At 48.4% G+C, this 15,472-nt stretch overlaps 1 long non-coding RNA gene across 6 annotated transcripts in view; it reads right to left on the reverse strand.

Moving 5' to 3' along the window:
- The window catches only part of LOC134999050 (uncharacterized), a 222,535-nt gene that overhangs the window by 70,098 nt on the left and 136,965 nt on the right, over positions 1 to 15,472 (reverse strand). The window lies entirely within an intron of this gene.

The following is a 15,472-nucleotide window of genomic DNA, read 5'->3' on the forward strand; positions in this document are numbered from 1 at the left end:
GCCACCAAATCCGATAGACCGACCTCAAATAACTCCTCTACGCATCGCCTGTCCACTGTCGTGTCCATAAAGCTCTTCTGGCCGAAATGGACATAGCACTTACCCGTGATGCCAGTGTGCAGATATCTCTCTGTGCATCACGCATATAAAGAAATGCATCCTTTATTTGTTCTAACGACAGTAAAATATTGTCCCTGTCCAGGGTATCAATATTTTCGATCAGGGACTCTGACCAAACTACCCCAGCACTGCACATCCAGGCAGTCGCAATAGCTGGTCGTAGTATAACACCTGCATGTGTGTATATACCTTTTTGGATATTTTCCATCCTCCTATCTGATGGATCTTTAAGTGCGTCCGTCTCAGGAGAGGGTAACGCCACTTGTTTTGATAAGCGTGTTAGCGCTTTGTCCACCCTAGGAGGTGTTTCCCAGCGCTCCCTAACCTCTGGCGGGAAAGGGTATAAAGCCAATAACTTCTTTGAAATTAGCAGTTTTTTATCGGGGCACCCCACGCTTCATCACACACGTCATTTAATTCTTCTGATTCGGTAAAAACTACTGGTAGTTTTTTCACACCCCACATAATACCCTGTTTAGTGGTACCTGTAGTATCAGCTAAATGTAACATCTCCTTTATTGCCAAAATCATATAACGTGTGGCCCTACTGGAAAATACGGTTGATTCGTCACCTTCACCACCGGAATCAGTGCCTGTGTCTGGGTCTGTGTCGACCGACTGAGGCAAGGGACGTTTTACAGCCCCTGACGGTGTTTGAGGCGCCTGGACAGACACTAATTGAGTGTCCGGCCGCCTCATGTCGGCAAACGACTGCTTAAGCGAGTTGACGCTATCCCGTAATTCCACAAATAAAGGCATCCATTCTGGTGTCGACCCCCTAGGAGGTGACATCCTCATATTTGGCAATTGCTCCGCCTCCACACCAATAACGTCCTCATACATGTCGACACACACGTACCGACACACAGCAGACACACAGGGAATGCTCTATACGAAGACAGGACCCACTAGCCCTTTGGGGAGACAGAGGGAGAGTCTGCCAGCACACACCAAAAAGCGCTATATATGACAGGGATAGCCTTATGATTAAGTGCTCCCTTATAGCTGCTTTTATATTAATATATTGCCATTTATTCTGCCCCCCCTCTCTGTTATACCCTGTTTCTGTAGTGCAGTGCAGGGGAGAGACCTGGGAGCCTTCCTGACCAGCGGAGCTGTGACAGAAAATGGCGCCGTGTGCTGAGGAGATAGGCCCCGCCCCTTTTTCGGCGGGCTCGTCTCCCGCTATTTAGTACATTTAGGCAGGGGTAAATATCTCCATATAGCCTCTGGGGCTATATGTGAGGTATTTTTAGCCTTTTTAAAGGTTTTCATTTGCCTCCCAGGGCGCCCCCCCCCAGCGCCCTGCACCCTCAGTGACTGCCGTGTGAAGTGTGCTGAGAGGAAAATGGCGCACAGCTGCAGTGCTGTGCGCTACCTTAAGAAGACTGCAGGAGTCTTCAGCCGCCGATTCTGGACCTCTTCTTGCTTCAGCATCTGTGAGGGGGCCGGCGGCGTGGCTCCGGTGACCATCCAGGCTGTACCTGTGATCGTCCCTCTGGAGCTTCATGTCCAGTAGCCAAGAAGCCAATCCATCCTGCACGCAGGTGAGTTCACTTCTTCTCCCCTCTGTCCCTCGTTGCAGTGATCCTGTTGCCAGCAGGAATCACTGTAAAATAAAAAACCTAAGCTAAACTCTCTAAGCAGCTCTTTATGAGAGCCACCTAGAATTGCACCCTTCTCGGCCGGGCACAAAAATCTAACTGGAGTCTGGAGGAGGGTCATAGGGGGAGGAGCCAGTACACACCACCTGACCTGTAAAAGCTTTACTTTTGTGCCCTGTCTCCTGCGGAGCCGCTATTCCCCATGGTCCTTTCAGGAACCCCAGCATCCACTTAGGACGATAGAGAAATATATATATTTATATATATATATATCTATCCATACAGAGGATCCGGCACTCCAAACATAAGTAATCGTAGTTGCTCTGGTGCCTTCTTTGAGGGGTCAGCGCCCCTGCACATGCAGCAAATAACAGGAAGCGGCACTCAGAGACGTGGTATATCGTGCAGAATAAAGCAGCAAAGCTTTAATATATCACATCATCAACGTTTCGGGGTTTTACCCCTTCATCAGGATAACAACAAGTGATCAGACACAAACTTTATACATTACCCCCACCAATGAAACCATTCCAGCATTCCCGCCAGCTTCCCGGGGACCCGTCGCCACTCCCTCCTCCACTCGCGGCTGTTGCCGGAAGCGGAAGTGACGCGATACACCACGCTGTCCGTCGGGAAAGTTGCTATGGAAACGTGGCACCACACGCGTTCAGGGACGCCGCTGGCATTGCCACGGAAACCCGTAGCAAATGTGATAGTTTAAAAAGAACCATACAGGTGAACCACATGAAGACACTTAATCGCGTCAGCAGCATCCTGAACGCGGGCGGTGCCAGGCATCCACATAAACAAAATACACCAATAAATGCAAAATGTGAACTATGAGCACCATAATTCATTGCTGCTGCAAGAGCATACACAAAATTGTTTAAGTACAGTGTACAAGCCTAATTGAGAGAGCAATACAGCAAATATCATAAGAAAGAGAACAACCTAAAAATCAATAAAGTAGAATAATCATACAATAAAGTATTCTTATATGGCTTTTGACATCTGTCATTTACACCAACAAGAACACACAGCATATGGAATAAATGAATATGGAATAAATGAATATAGACTATAAATTATCATTAAGCTTAACCATTATAGTAGAGATGAGCGGGTTCGGTTCCTCGGAATCCGAACCCCCCCGAACTTCACGCTTTTTACACGGGTCCGAGGCAGACTCGGATCTTCCCGCCTTGCTCGGCTAACCCGAGCGCGCCCGAACGTCATCATCCCGCTGTCGGATTCTCGCGAGGCTCGTATTCTATCGCGAGACTCGGATTCTATATAAGGAGCCGCGCATCGCCGCCATTTTCACACGTGCATTGAGATTGATAGGGAGAGGACGTGGCTGGCGTCCTCTCCGTTTAGATAGAGAGTGAGACACTTGATTTACTGGAGCATTAGGAGTACTCAGAGAGTGCAGAGTTTTGCTGATAGTTATACTAGTGGTGACCACCAGTTTTATTTATTATTTAATATAATCCGTTCTCTGCCTGAAAAAAAACGATACACAGTCACATACTATATCTGTGCTCAGCCTCAGTGTGCTGCATGATAATATCATCTATGTATATCTGACTGTGCTGAGTAGTGCTCACTGCTCACACAGCTTAATTGTGGGGGAGACTGGGGAGCAGTTATAGCAGGAGTACATATTTAACAGTGCACACTTTTGCTGCCAGAGTGCCAGTGTGACTGACCAGCAGTGACCACCAGTATATTGTCTGCCTGAAAAAGTTAAACACTCGTGTGGTGTTTTTTTTTTTAATTCTATATATAAACGCATTCTGCTGACAGTGTCCAGCAGGTCCGTCATTCATTATATTTCTATCTTCTTCATACTAGTAGTTTAGGAGTCTGCAGTGCTGACAGTGTCCAGCAGGTCCGTCATTATACAATATATACCTGTCCTGCAGTAGTGATATATATATATTTTTATATCATTATCATCCAGTCTATACTAGCAGACGCAGTACGGTAGTCCACGGCTGTAGCTACCTCTGTGTCGGCAGTCGCTCGTCCATAATTGTATACCTACCTGTGGTGGGTTTTTTTTTCTATCTTCTTCATACTAGTAGTTTAGGAGTCTGCAGTGCTGACAGTGTCCAGCAGGTCCGTCATTATACAATATATATACCTGTCCTGCAGTAGTGATATATATATATTTTTTATATCATTATCATCCAGTCTATACTAGCAGACGCAGTACGGTAGTCCACGGCTGTAGCTACCTCTGTGTCGGCAGTCGCTCGTCCATAATTGTATACCTACCTGTGGTGGTTTTTTTTTTTTTCTATCTTCTTCATACTAGTAGTTTAGGAGTCTGCAGTACTGACAGTGTCCAGCAGGTCCGTCATTATACAATATATACCTGTCCTGCAGTAGTGATATATATATATTTTTTATATCATTATCATCCAGTCTATACTAGCAGACGCAGTACGGTAGTCCACGGCTGTAGCTACCTCTGTGTCGGCAGTCACTCGTCCATAATTGTATACCTACCTGTGGTGGGTTTTTTTTTTCTATCTTCTTCATACTAGTAGTTTAGGAGTCTGCAGTGCTGACAGTGTCCAGCAGGTCCGTCATTATACAATATATACCTGTCCTGCAGTAGTGATATATATATATTTTTTATATCATTATCATCCAGTCTATACTAGCAGACGCAGTACGGTAGTCCACGGCTGTAGCTACCTCTGTGTCGGCAGTCGCTCGTCATCCATAAGTATACTAGTATCCATCCATCTCCATTGTTTACCTGAGGTGCCTTTTAGTTGTGCCTATTAAAATATGGAGAACAAAAATGTTGAGGTTCCAAAAATAGGGAAAGATCAAGATCCACTTCCACCTCGTGCTGAAGCTGCTGCCACTAGTCATGGCCGAGACGATGAAATGCCATCAACGTCGTCTGCCAAGGCCGATGCCCAATGTCATAGTACAGAGCATGTAAAATCCAAAACACAAAATATCAGTAAAAAAAGGACTCAAAAATCTAAAATAAAATCGTCGGAGAAGCGTAAACTTGCCAATATGCCATTTACCACACGGAGTGGCAAGGAACGGCTGAGGCCCTGGCCTATGTTCATGGCTAGTGGTTCAGCTTCACATGAGGATGGAAGCACTCAGCCTCTCGCTAGAAAAATGAAAAGACTTAAGCTGGCAAAAGCACAGCAAAGAACTGTGCGTTCTTCGAAATCACAAATCCACAAGGAGAGTCCAATTGTGTCGGTTGCGATGCCTGACCTTCCCAACACTGGACGTGAAGAGCATGCGCCTTCCACCATTTGCACGCCCCCTGCAAGTGCTGGAAGGAGCACCCGCAGTCCAGTTCCTGATAGTCAGATTGAAGATGTCAGTGTTGAAGTACACCAGGATGAGGAGGATATGGGTGTTGCTGGCGCTGGGGAGGAAATTGACCAGGAGGATTCTGATGGTGAGGTGGTTTGTTTAAGTCAGGCACCCGGGGAGACACCTGTTGTCCGTGGGAGGAATATGGCCATTGACATGCCTGGTGAAAATACCAAAAAAATCAGCTCTTCGGTGTGGAAGTATTTCAACAGAAATGCGGACAACATTTGTCAAGCCGTGTGTTGCCTTTGTCAAGCTGTAATAAGTAGGGGTAAGGACGTTAACCACCTTGGAACATCCTCCCTTATACGTCACCTGCAGCGCATTCATCATAAGTCAGTGACAAGTTCAAAAACTTTGGGCGACAGCGGAAGCAGTCCACTGACCAGTAAATCCCTTCCTCTTGTAACCAAGCTCACGCAAACCACCCCACCAACTCCCTCAGTGTCAATTTCCTCCTTCCCCAGGAATGCCAATAGTCCTGCAGGCCATGTCACTGGCAATTCTGACGAGTCCTCTCCTGCCTGGGATTCCTCCGATGCATCCTTGCGTGTAACGCCTACTGCTGCTGGCGCTGCTGTTGTTGCTGCTGGGAGTCGATGGTCATCCCAGAGGGGAAGTCGTAAGACCACTTTTACTACTTCCACCAAGCAATTGACTGTCCAACAGTCCTTTGCGAGGAAGATGAAATATCACAGCAGTCATCCTGCTGCAAAGCGGATAACTGAGGCCTTGGCATCCTGGGCAGTGAGAACCGTGGTTCCGGTATCCATCATTACTGCAGAGCCAACTATAGACTTGTTTGAGGTACTGTGTCCCCGGTACCAAATACCATCTAGGTTCCATTTCTCTAGGCAGGCGATACCGAAAATGTACACAGACCTCAGAAAAAGACTCACCAGTGTCCTAAAAAATGCAGTTGTACCCAATGTCCACTTAACCACGGACATGTGGACAAGTGGAGCAGGGCAGACTCAGGACTATATGACTGTGACAGCCCACTGGGTAGATGTATGGACTCCCGCCGCAAGAACAGCAGCGGCGGCACCAGTAGCAGCATCTCGCAAACGCCAACTCTTTCCTAGGCAGGCTACGCTTTGTATCACCGCTTTCCAGAATACGCACACAGCTAAAAACCTCTTACGGCAACTGAGGAAGATCATCGCAGAATGGCTTACCCCAATTGGACTCTCCTGTGGATTTGTGGCATCGGACAACGCCAGCAATATTGTGTGTGCATTAAATATGGGCAAATTCCATCACGTCCCATGTTTTGCACATACCTTGAATTTGGTGGTGCAGAATTATTTAAAAAACGAGAGGGGCGTGCAAGAGATGCTGTCGGTGGCCAGAAGAATTGCGGGACACTTTCGGCGTACAGGCACCACGTACAGAAGACTGGAGCAACACCAAAAACGCCTGAACCTGCCCTGCCATCATCTGAAGCAAGAAGTGGTAACGAGGTGTAATTCAACCCTCTATATGCTTCAGAGGTTGGAGGAGCAGCAAAAGGACATTCAAGCCTATACAACTGAGCACGATATCGGAGGTGGAATGCACCTGTCTCAAGCGCAGTGGAAAATGATTTCAACGTTGTGCAAGGTTCTGCAACCTTTTGAACTTGCCACACGTGAAGTCAGTTCAGACACTGCCAGCCTGAGTCAGGTCATTCCCCTCATCAGGCTTTTGCAGAAGAAGCTGGAGACATTGAAGGAGGAGCTAACACAGAGCGATTCCGCTAGGCATGTGGGACTTGTGGATGGAGCCCTTAATTCGCTTAACAAGGATTCACGGGTGGTCAATCTGTTGAAATCAGAGCACTACATTTTGGCCACCGTGCTCGATCCTAGATTTAAAACCTACGTTGTATCTCTCTTTCCGGCAGACACAAGTCTGCAGGGGTTCAAAGAACTGCTGGTGAGAAAATTGTCAAGTCAAGCGGAACGCGACCTGTCAACATCTCCTCCTTCACATTCTCCCGCAACTGGGGGTGCGAGGAAAAGGCTCAGAATTCCGAGCCCACCCGCTGGCGGTGATGCAGGGCAGTCTGGAGCGACTGCTGATGCTGACATCTGGTCCGGACTGAAGGACCTGCCAACGATTACGGACATGTCGTCTACTGTCACTGCATATGATTCTCTCCCCATTGAAAGAATGGTGGAGGATTATATGAGTGACTGCATCCAAGTAGGCACGTCAGACAGTCCGTACGTATACTGGCAGGAAAAAGAGGCAATTTGGAGGCCCTTGCACAAACTGGCTTTATTCTACCTAAGTTGCCCTCCCACAAGTGTGTACTCCGAAAGAGTGTTTAGTGCCGCCGCTCACCTTGTCAGCAATCGGCGTACGAGGTTACTTCCAGAAAATGTGGAGAAGATGATGTTCATTAAAATGAATTATAATCAATTCCTCCATGGAGACATTCACCAGCAGCAATTGCCTCCACAAAGTACACAGGGAGCTGTGATGGTGGATTCCAGTGGGGACGAATTGATAATCTTTGAGGAGGGGGATGTACACGGTGATGAATCGGAGGATGATGATGAGGTGGACATCTTGCCTCTGTAGAGCCAGTTTGTGCAAGGAGAGATTAATTGCTTCTTTTTTGGTGGGGGTCCAAACCAACCCGTCATTTCAGTCACAGTCGTGTGGCAGACCCTGTCACTGAAATGATGGGTTGGTTAAAGTGTGCATGTCCTGTTTATACAACATAAGGGTGGGTGGGAGGGCCCAAGGACAATTCCATCTTGCACCTCTTTTTTCTTTCATTTTTCTTTGCGTCATGTGCTGTTTGGGGAGTGTTTTTTGGAAGGGCCATCCTGCGTGACACTGCAGTGCCACTCCTAGATGGGCCAGGGTTTTGTGTCGGCCACTAGGGTCGCTGAGCTTAGTCACACAGCTACCTCATTGCGCCTCTTTTTTTCTTTGCGTCATGTGCTGTTTGGGGAGTGTTTTTTGGAAGGGCCATCCTGCGTGACACTGCAGTGCCACTCCTAGATGGGCCAGGTGTTTGTGTCGGCCACTTGGGTCGCTGAGCTTAGTCACACAGCTACCTCATTGCGCCTCTTTTTTTCTTTGCGTCATGTGCTGTTTGGGGAGTATTTTTTGGAAGGGCCATCCTGCCTGACACTGCAGTGCCACTCCTAGATGGGCCAGGTGTTTGTGTCGGCCACTAGGGTCGCTGAGCTTACTCACACAGCTACCTCATTGCGCCTCTTTTTTTCTTTGCGTCATGTGCTGTTTGGGGAGTGTTTTTTGGAAGGGCCATCCTGCGTGACACTGCAGTGCCACTCCTAGATGGGCCAGGTGTTTGTGTCGGCCACTTGGGTCGCTGAGCTTAGTCACACAGCTACCTCATTGCGCCTCTTTTTTTCTTTGCGTCATGTGCTGTTTGGGGAGTATTTTTTGGAAGGGCCATCCTGCCTGACACTGCAGTGCCACTCCTAGATGGGCCAGGTGTTTGTGTCGGCCACTAGGGTCGCTGAGCTTACTCACACAGCTACCTCATTGCGCCTCTTTTTTTCTTTGCGTCATGTGCTGTTTGGGGAGTGTTTTTTGGAAGGGCCATCCTGCGTGACACTGCAGTGCCACTCCTAGATGGGCCAGGTGTTTGTGTCGGCCACTAGGGTCGCTTAACTTACTCACACAGCTACCTCATTGCGCCTCTTTTTTTTCTTCTTTGCGTCATGTGCTGTTTGGGGAGTATTTTTTGGAAGGGCCATCCTGCCTGACACTGCAGTGCCACTCCTAGATGGGCCAGGTGTTTGTGTCGGCCACTTGGGTCGCTGAGCTTAGTCACACAGCTACCTCATTGCGCCTCTTTTTTTCTTTGCGTCATGTGCTGTTTGGGGAGTGTTTTTTGGAAGGGCCATCCTGCGTGACACTGCAGTGCCACTCCTAGATGGGCCAGGTGTTTGTGTCGGCCACTTGGGTCGCTGAGCTTAGTCATCCAGCGACCCCGGTGCAAATTTTAGGACTAAAAAATAAGATTTTACTTACCGATAAATCTATTTCTCGGAGTCCGTAGTGGATGCTGGGGTTCCTGAAAGGACCATGGGGAATAGCGGCTCCGCAGGAGACAGGGCACAAAAAGTAAAGCTTTTCCGATCAGGTGGTGTGCACTGGCTCCTCCCCCTATGACCCTCCTCCAGACTCCAGTTAGGTACTGTGCCCGGACGAGCGTACACAATAAGGGAGGATTTTGAATCCCGGGTAAGACTCATACCAGCCACACCAATCACACCGTACAACTTGTGATCTAAACCCAGTTAACAGTATGATAACAGCGGAGCCTCTGAAAGATGGCTTCCTTTAACAATAACCCGAATTAGTTAACAAGAACTATGTACAACTTATGCAGATAATCCGCACTTGGGATGGGCGCCCAGCATCCACTACGGACTCCGAGAAATAGATTTATCGGTAAGTAAAATCTTATTTTCTCTATCGTCCTAGTGGATGCTGGGGTTCCTGAAAGGACCATGGGGATTATACCAAAGCTCCCAAACGGGCGGGAGAGTGCGGATGACTCTGCAGCACCGAATGAGAGAACTCCAGGTCCTCCTTAGCCAGAGTATCAAATTTGTAAAATTTTACAAACGTGTTCTCCCCTGACCACGTAGCTGCTCGGCAAAGTTGTAATGCCGAGACCCCTCGGGCAGCCGCCCAAGATGAGCCCACCTTCCTTGTGGAGTGGGCCTTTACAGATTTAGGCTGTGGCAAGCCTGCCACAGAATGTGCAAGTTGGATTGTGCTACAGATCCAACGAGCAATCGTCTGCTTAGACGCAGGAGCACCCATCTTGTTGGGTGCATACAATATAAACAACGAGTCAGATTTTCTGACTCCAGCTGTCCTTGCAATATATATTTTTAATGCTCTGACAACGTCCAGTAACTTGGAGTCCTCCAAGTCACTTGTAGCCGCAGGCACTACAATAGGCTGGTTCAGATGAAATGCTGACACCACCTTAGGGAGAAAATGCGGACGAGTTCGCAGTTCTGCCCTGTCCGAATGGAAAATCAGATATGGGCTTTTGTAAGATAAAGCTGCCAATTCTGACACTCTCCTGGCAGAAGCCAGGGCTAGAAGCATGGTCACTTTCCATGTGAGATATTTCAAATCCACCTTTTTTAGTGGTTCAAACCAATGAGATTTTAGGAAGTCCAAAACCACATTTAGATCCCACGGTGCCACTGGAGGCACCACAGGAGGCTGTATATGCAGCACTCCCTTAACAAAGGTCTGGACTTCAGGGACTGAAGCCAATTCTTTTTGAAAGAAAATCGACAGGGCCGAAATTTGAACCTTAATAGATCCCAATTTGAGACCCATTGACAATCCTGATTGCAGGAAATGTAGGAATCGACCCAGTTGAAATTCCTCCGTCGGAGCACTCCGATCTTCGCACCACGCAACATATTTTCGCCAAATTCGGTGATAATGTTGCACGGTTACTTCCTTCCTTGCTTTAATCAAAGTAGGAATGACTTCTTCCGGCATGCCTCTTTCCTTTAGGATCCGGCGTTCAACCGCCATGCCGTCAAACGCAGCCGCGGTAAGTCTTGAAACAGACAGGGACCCTGCTGAAGCAAGTCCCTCCTTAGAGGTAGAGGCCACGGATCTTCCGTGATCATCTCTTGAAGTTCCGGGTACCAAGTCCTCCTTGGCCAATCCGGAACCACTAGTATCGTTCTTACGCCTCTTTGCCGTATAATTCTCAATACTTTTGGTATGAGAAGCAGAGGAGGAAACACATACACCGACTGGTACACCCAAGGCGTTACCAGCGCGTCCACAGCTATTGCCTGCGGATCTCTTGACCTGGCGCAATACCTGTCCAGTTTTTTGTTGAGGCGAGACGCCATCATGTCCACCATTGGTCTTTCCCAACGGGTTACCAGCATGTGGAAGACTTCTGGATGAAGTCCCCACTCTCCCGGGTGAAGATCGTGTCTGCTGAGGAAGTCTGCTTCCCAGTTGTCCACTCCCGGGATGAACACTGCTGACAGTGCTATCACATGATTCTCTGCCCAGCGAAGAATCCTTGCAGCTTCTGCCATTGCCCTCCTGCTTCTTGTGCCGCCCTGTCTGTTCACATGGGCGACTGCCGTGATGTTGTCCGACTGGATCAATACCGGTTTTCCCTGAAGCAGAGGTTCTGCCTGGTTTAGAGCATTGTATATTGCTCTTAGTTCCAGAATGTTTATGTGAAGAGACGTTTCCAGGCTCGTCCATACTCCCTGGAAGTTTCTTCCTTGTGTGACTGCTCCCCAGCCTCTCAGGCTGGCGTCCGTGGTCACCAGGATCCAATCCTGTATGCCGAATCTGCGGCCCTCCAATAGATGAGCACTCTGCAACCACCACAGAAGAGACACCCTTGTCCTTGGAGACAGGGTTATCCGTAGGTGCATCTGAAGATGCGACCCTGACCATTTGTCCAACAGATCCCTTTGGAAAATTCTTGCGTGGAATCTGCCGAATGGAATCGCTTCGTAAGAAGCCACCATTTTTCCCAGGACTCTTGTGCATTGATGTACAGACACCTTTCCTGGTTTTAGGAGGTTCCTGACAAGCTCGGATAACTCCTTGGCTTTTTCCTCCGGGAGAAAAACCTTTTTCTGAACCGTGTCCAGAATCATCCCTAGGAACAGCAGACGAGTTGTCGGCATTAACTGGGATTTTGGAATATTCAGAATCCACCCGTGCTGTTTTAGCACTTCTTGAGACAGTGCTAATCCCATCTCTAGCTGTTCTCTGGACCTCGCCCTTATTAGGAGATCGTCCAAGTATGGGATAATTAATACGCCTTTTCTTCGAAGAAGAATCATCATCTCGGCCATTACCTTTGTAAAGATCCGAGGTGCCGTGGACAATCCGAACGGCAGCGTCTGAAACTGATAGTGACAGTTTTGTACAACGAACCTGAGGTACCCCTGGTGTGAGGGGTAAATTGGAACGTGGAGATACGCATCCTTGATGTCCAAGGATACCATAAAGTTCCCCTCTTCCAGGTTCGCTATCACTGCTCTGAGTGACTCCATTTTGAACTTGAACTTCTTTATGTACAGGTTCAAGGACTTCAGATTTAGAATAGGCCTTACCGAGCCATCCGGCTTCGGTACCACAAAAAGAGTGGAATAATACCCCTTCCCTTGTTGCAGAAGAGGTACCTTGACTATCACCTGCTGAGAGTACAGCTTGTGAATGGCTTCCAACACCGTCTCCCTTTCGGAGGGGGACGTTGGTAAAGCAGACCTCAGGAAACGGCGAGGTGGATCTGTCTCTAATTCCAACCTGTATCCCTGAGATATTATCTGCAGGATCCAGGGATCTACTTGCGAGTGAGCCCACTGCGCGCTGTAATTTTTGAGACGACCGCCCACCGTCCCCGAGTCCGCTTGAGAAGCCCCAGCGTCATGCTGAGGCTTTTGTAGAAGCCGGGGAGGGCTTCTGATCCTGGGAAGGAGCTGCGTGTTGCTGTCTCTTCCCTCGACCTTTGCCTCGTGGCAAATATGAATAGCCCTTTGCTCTCTTATTTTTAAAGGAACGAAAGGGCTGCGGTTGAAAAGTCGGTGCCTTTTTCTGTTGGGGAGTGACTTGAGGTAGAAAGGTGGATTTCCCGGCTGTAGCCGTGGCCACCAAATCTGATAGACCGACTCCAAATAACTCCTCCCCCTTATACGGCAAAACTTCCATATGCCGTTTTGAATCCGCATCGCCTGTCCACTGTCGCGTCCATAAAGCTCTTCTGGCCGAAATGGACATAGCACTTACCCGTGATGCCAGTGTGCATATATCCCTCTGTGCATCACGCATATAAAGAAATGCATCCTTTATTTGTTCTAACGACAGTAGAATATTGTCCCTGTCCAGGATATCAATATTTTCAATCAGGGATTCTGACCAAACTACCCCCGCACTGCCCATCCAGGCAGTTGCTACAGCTGGTCGTAGTATAACACCTGCATGTGTGTATATACTTTTTTGGATATTTTCCATCCTCCTATCTGATGGATCTTTAAGTGCGGCCGTCTCAGGAGAGGGTAACGCCACTTGTTTAGATAAGCGTGTTAGCGCCTTGTCCACCCTAGGAGGTGTTTCCCAGCGCTCCCTAACCTCTGGCGGGAAAGGGTATAATGCCAATAATTTCTTTGAAATTATCAGCTTTTTATCAGGGGCAACCCACGCTTCATTACACACGTCATTTAGTTCTTCTGATTCAGGAAAAACTATAGGTAGTTTTTTCATACCCCACATAATACCCTGTTTAGTGGTACCTGTAGTATCAGCTAAATGTAACGCCTCCTTCATTGCCAAAATCATATAACGTGTGGCCCTACTGGAAAATACGGTTGATTCGTCACCGTCACCACTGGAGTCATCGCCTGTGTCTGGGTCTGTGTCGACCGACTGAGGCAAAGGGCGTTTCACAGCCCCTGACGGTGTTTGAGTCGCCTGGACAGGCACTAATTGATTGTCCGGCCGTCTCATGTCGTCAAACGACTGCTTTAGCGTGTTGACACTATCCCGTAGTTCCATAAATAAAGGCATCCATTCTGGTGTCGACCCCCTAGGAGGTGACATCCCCATATTTGGCAATTGCTCCGCCTCCACACCAATATCGTCCTCATACATGTCGACACACACGTACCGACACACAGCAGACACACAGGGAATGCTCCTAATGAAGACAGGACCCACTAGCCCTTTGGGGAGACAGAGGGAGAGTTTGCCAGCACACACCAAAAGCGCTATATATATATCAGGGATAGCCTTATAATAAGTGCTCCCCTATAGCTGCTTTGTTATATAAAAATATCGCCATAAATTTGCCCCCCCTCTCTGTTTTACCCTGTTTCTGTAGTGCAGTGCAGGGGAGAGACCTGGGAGCCGTCCTGACCAGCGGAGCTGTGAGAGGAAATGGCGCCGTGTGCTGAGGAGATAGGCCCCGCCCCTTTTCCGGCGGGCTCGTCTCCCGCTATTTTGAGAAATCAGGCAGGGGTTAAATATCTCCATATAGCCTCTAGGGCTATATGTGAGGTATTTTTAGCCTTTATAGGTACTCATTTTGCCTCCCAGGGCGCCCCCCTCCCAGCGCCCTGCACCCTCAGTGACTGCCGTGTGAAGTGTGCTGAGAGGAAAATGGCGCACAGCTGCAGTGCTGTGCGCTACCTTTAGAAGACTGCAGGAGTCTTCAGCCGCCGATTCTGGACCTCTTCTGTCTTCAGCATCTGCAAGGGGGCCGGCGGCGCGGCTCCGGTGACCATCCAGGCTGTACCTGTGATCGTCCCTCTGGAGCTTGATGTCCAGTAGCCAAGAAGCCAATCCATCCTGCACGCAGGTGAGTTGACTCCTTCTCCCCTCAGTCCCTCGCTGCAGTGATCCTGTTGCCAGCAGGAATCACTGTAACATAAAAAACCTAGCTAAACTTTCTCTAAGCAGCTCTTTAGGAGAGCCACCTAGATTGCACCCTTCTCGGCCGGGCACAAAAATCTAACTGGAGTCTGGAGGAGGGTCATAGGGGGAGGAGCCAGTGCACACCACCTGATCGGAAAAGCTTTACTTTTTGTGCCCTGTCTCCTGCGGAGCCGCTATTCCCCATGGTCCTTTCAGGAACCCCAGCATCCACTAGGACGATAGAGAAATAATATTGTGAGGTGTGAGGTGTTCAGAATAGACTGAAAATGAGTGGAAATTATGGTTATTGAGGTTAATAATACTTTGGGATCAAAATGACCCCCAAATTCTATGATTTAAGCTGTTTTTTAGGGTTTTTTGAAAAAAAAACACCCGAATCCAAAACACACCCGAATCCGACAAAAAAAAATTCGGTGAGGTTTTGCCAAAACGTGTTCGAATCCAAAACACGGCCGCGGAACCGAACCCAAAACCAAAACACAAAACCCGAAAAATTTCTGGTGCACATCTCTACATTATAGACAGATAAGCCACCATATACATGATCAGTGGAGTTGAGACATATCACCCGGTCCAATACTCGATCCTGCAGACACTTAACACATCAGAAAAGCCTCACTATTAAGGAACAATCCAACATAATCACAGAAAGCAATTGAGGCCCATGGTCTCATTCAGACCCCTAGGGGCCAGTGTATCAAGACGGAAAATCCAATGGGCTTCCAGTTGTAGTAAACTTCTGTGTCTATCACCTCTCCGCAACGATTGTGGCACATGATCAATGATTTTATATCATATGGTGGCAACGCCATGTCCCAAATGGGCAAAATAGCGTGCCACCGGTTGTTCACTGTGCCCAGATAAAAGTGCGGCTCTAATGGCCGCCCTATGCTGTGCCATCCTCTCTTTAAATTGGCATACCGTCTTGCCCACATACTGAAGCCCACAAGGGCAAAACAACACATAGA

The sequence above is a fragment of the Pseudophryne corroboree genome, chromosome 2 (genome assembly GCF_028390025.1).
Source record: "Pseudophryne corroboree isolate aPseCor3 chromosome 2, aPseCor3.hap2, whole genome shotgun sequence".
Taxonomy (NCBI): domain Eukaryota; kingdom Metazoa; phylum Chordata; class Amphibia; order Anura; family Myobatrachidae; genus Pseudophryne; species Pseudophryne corroboree.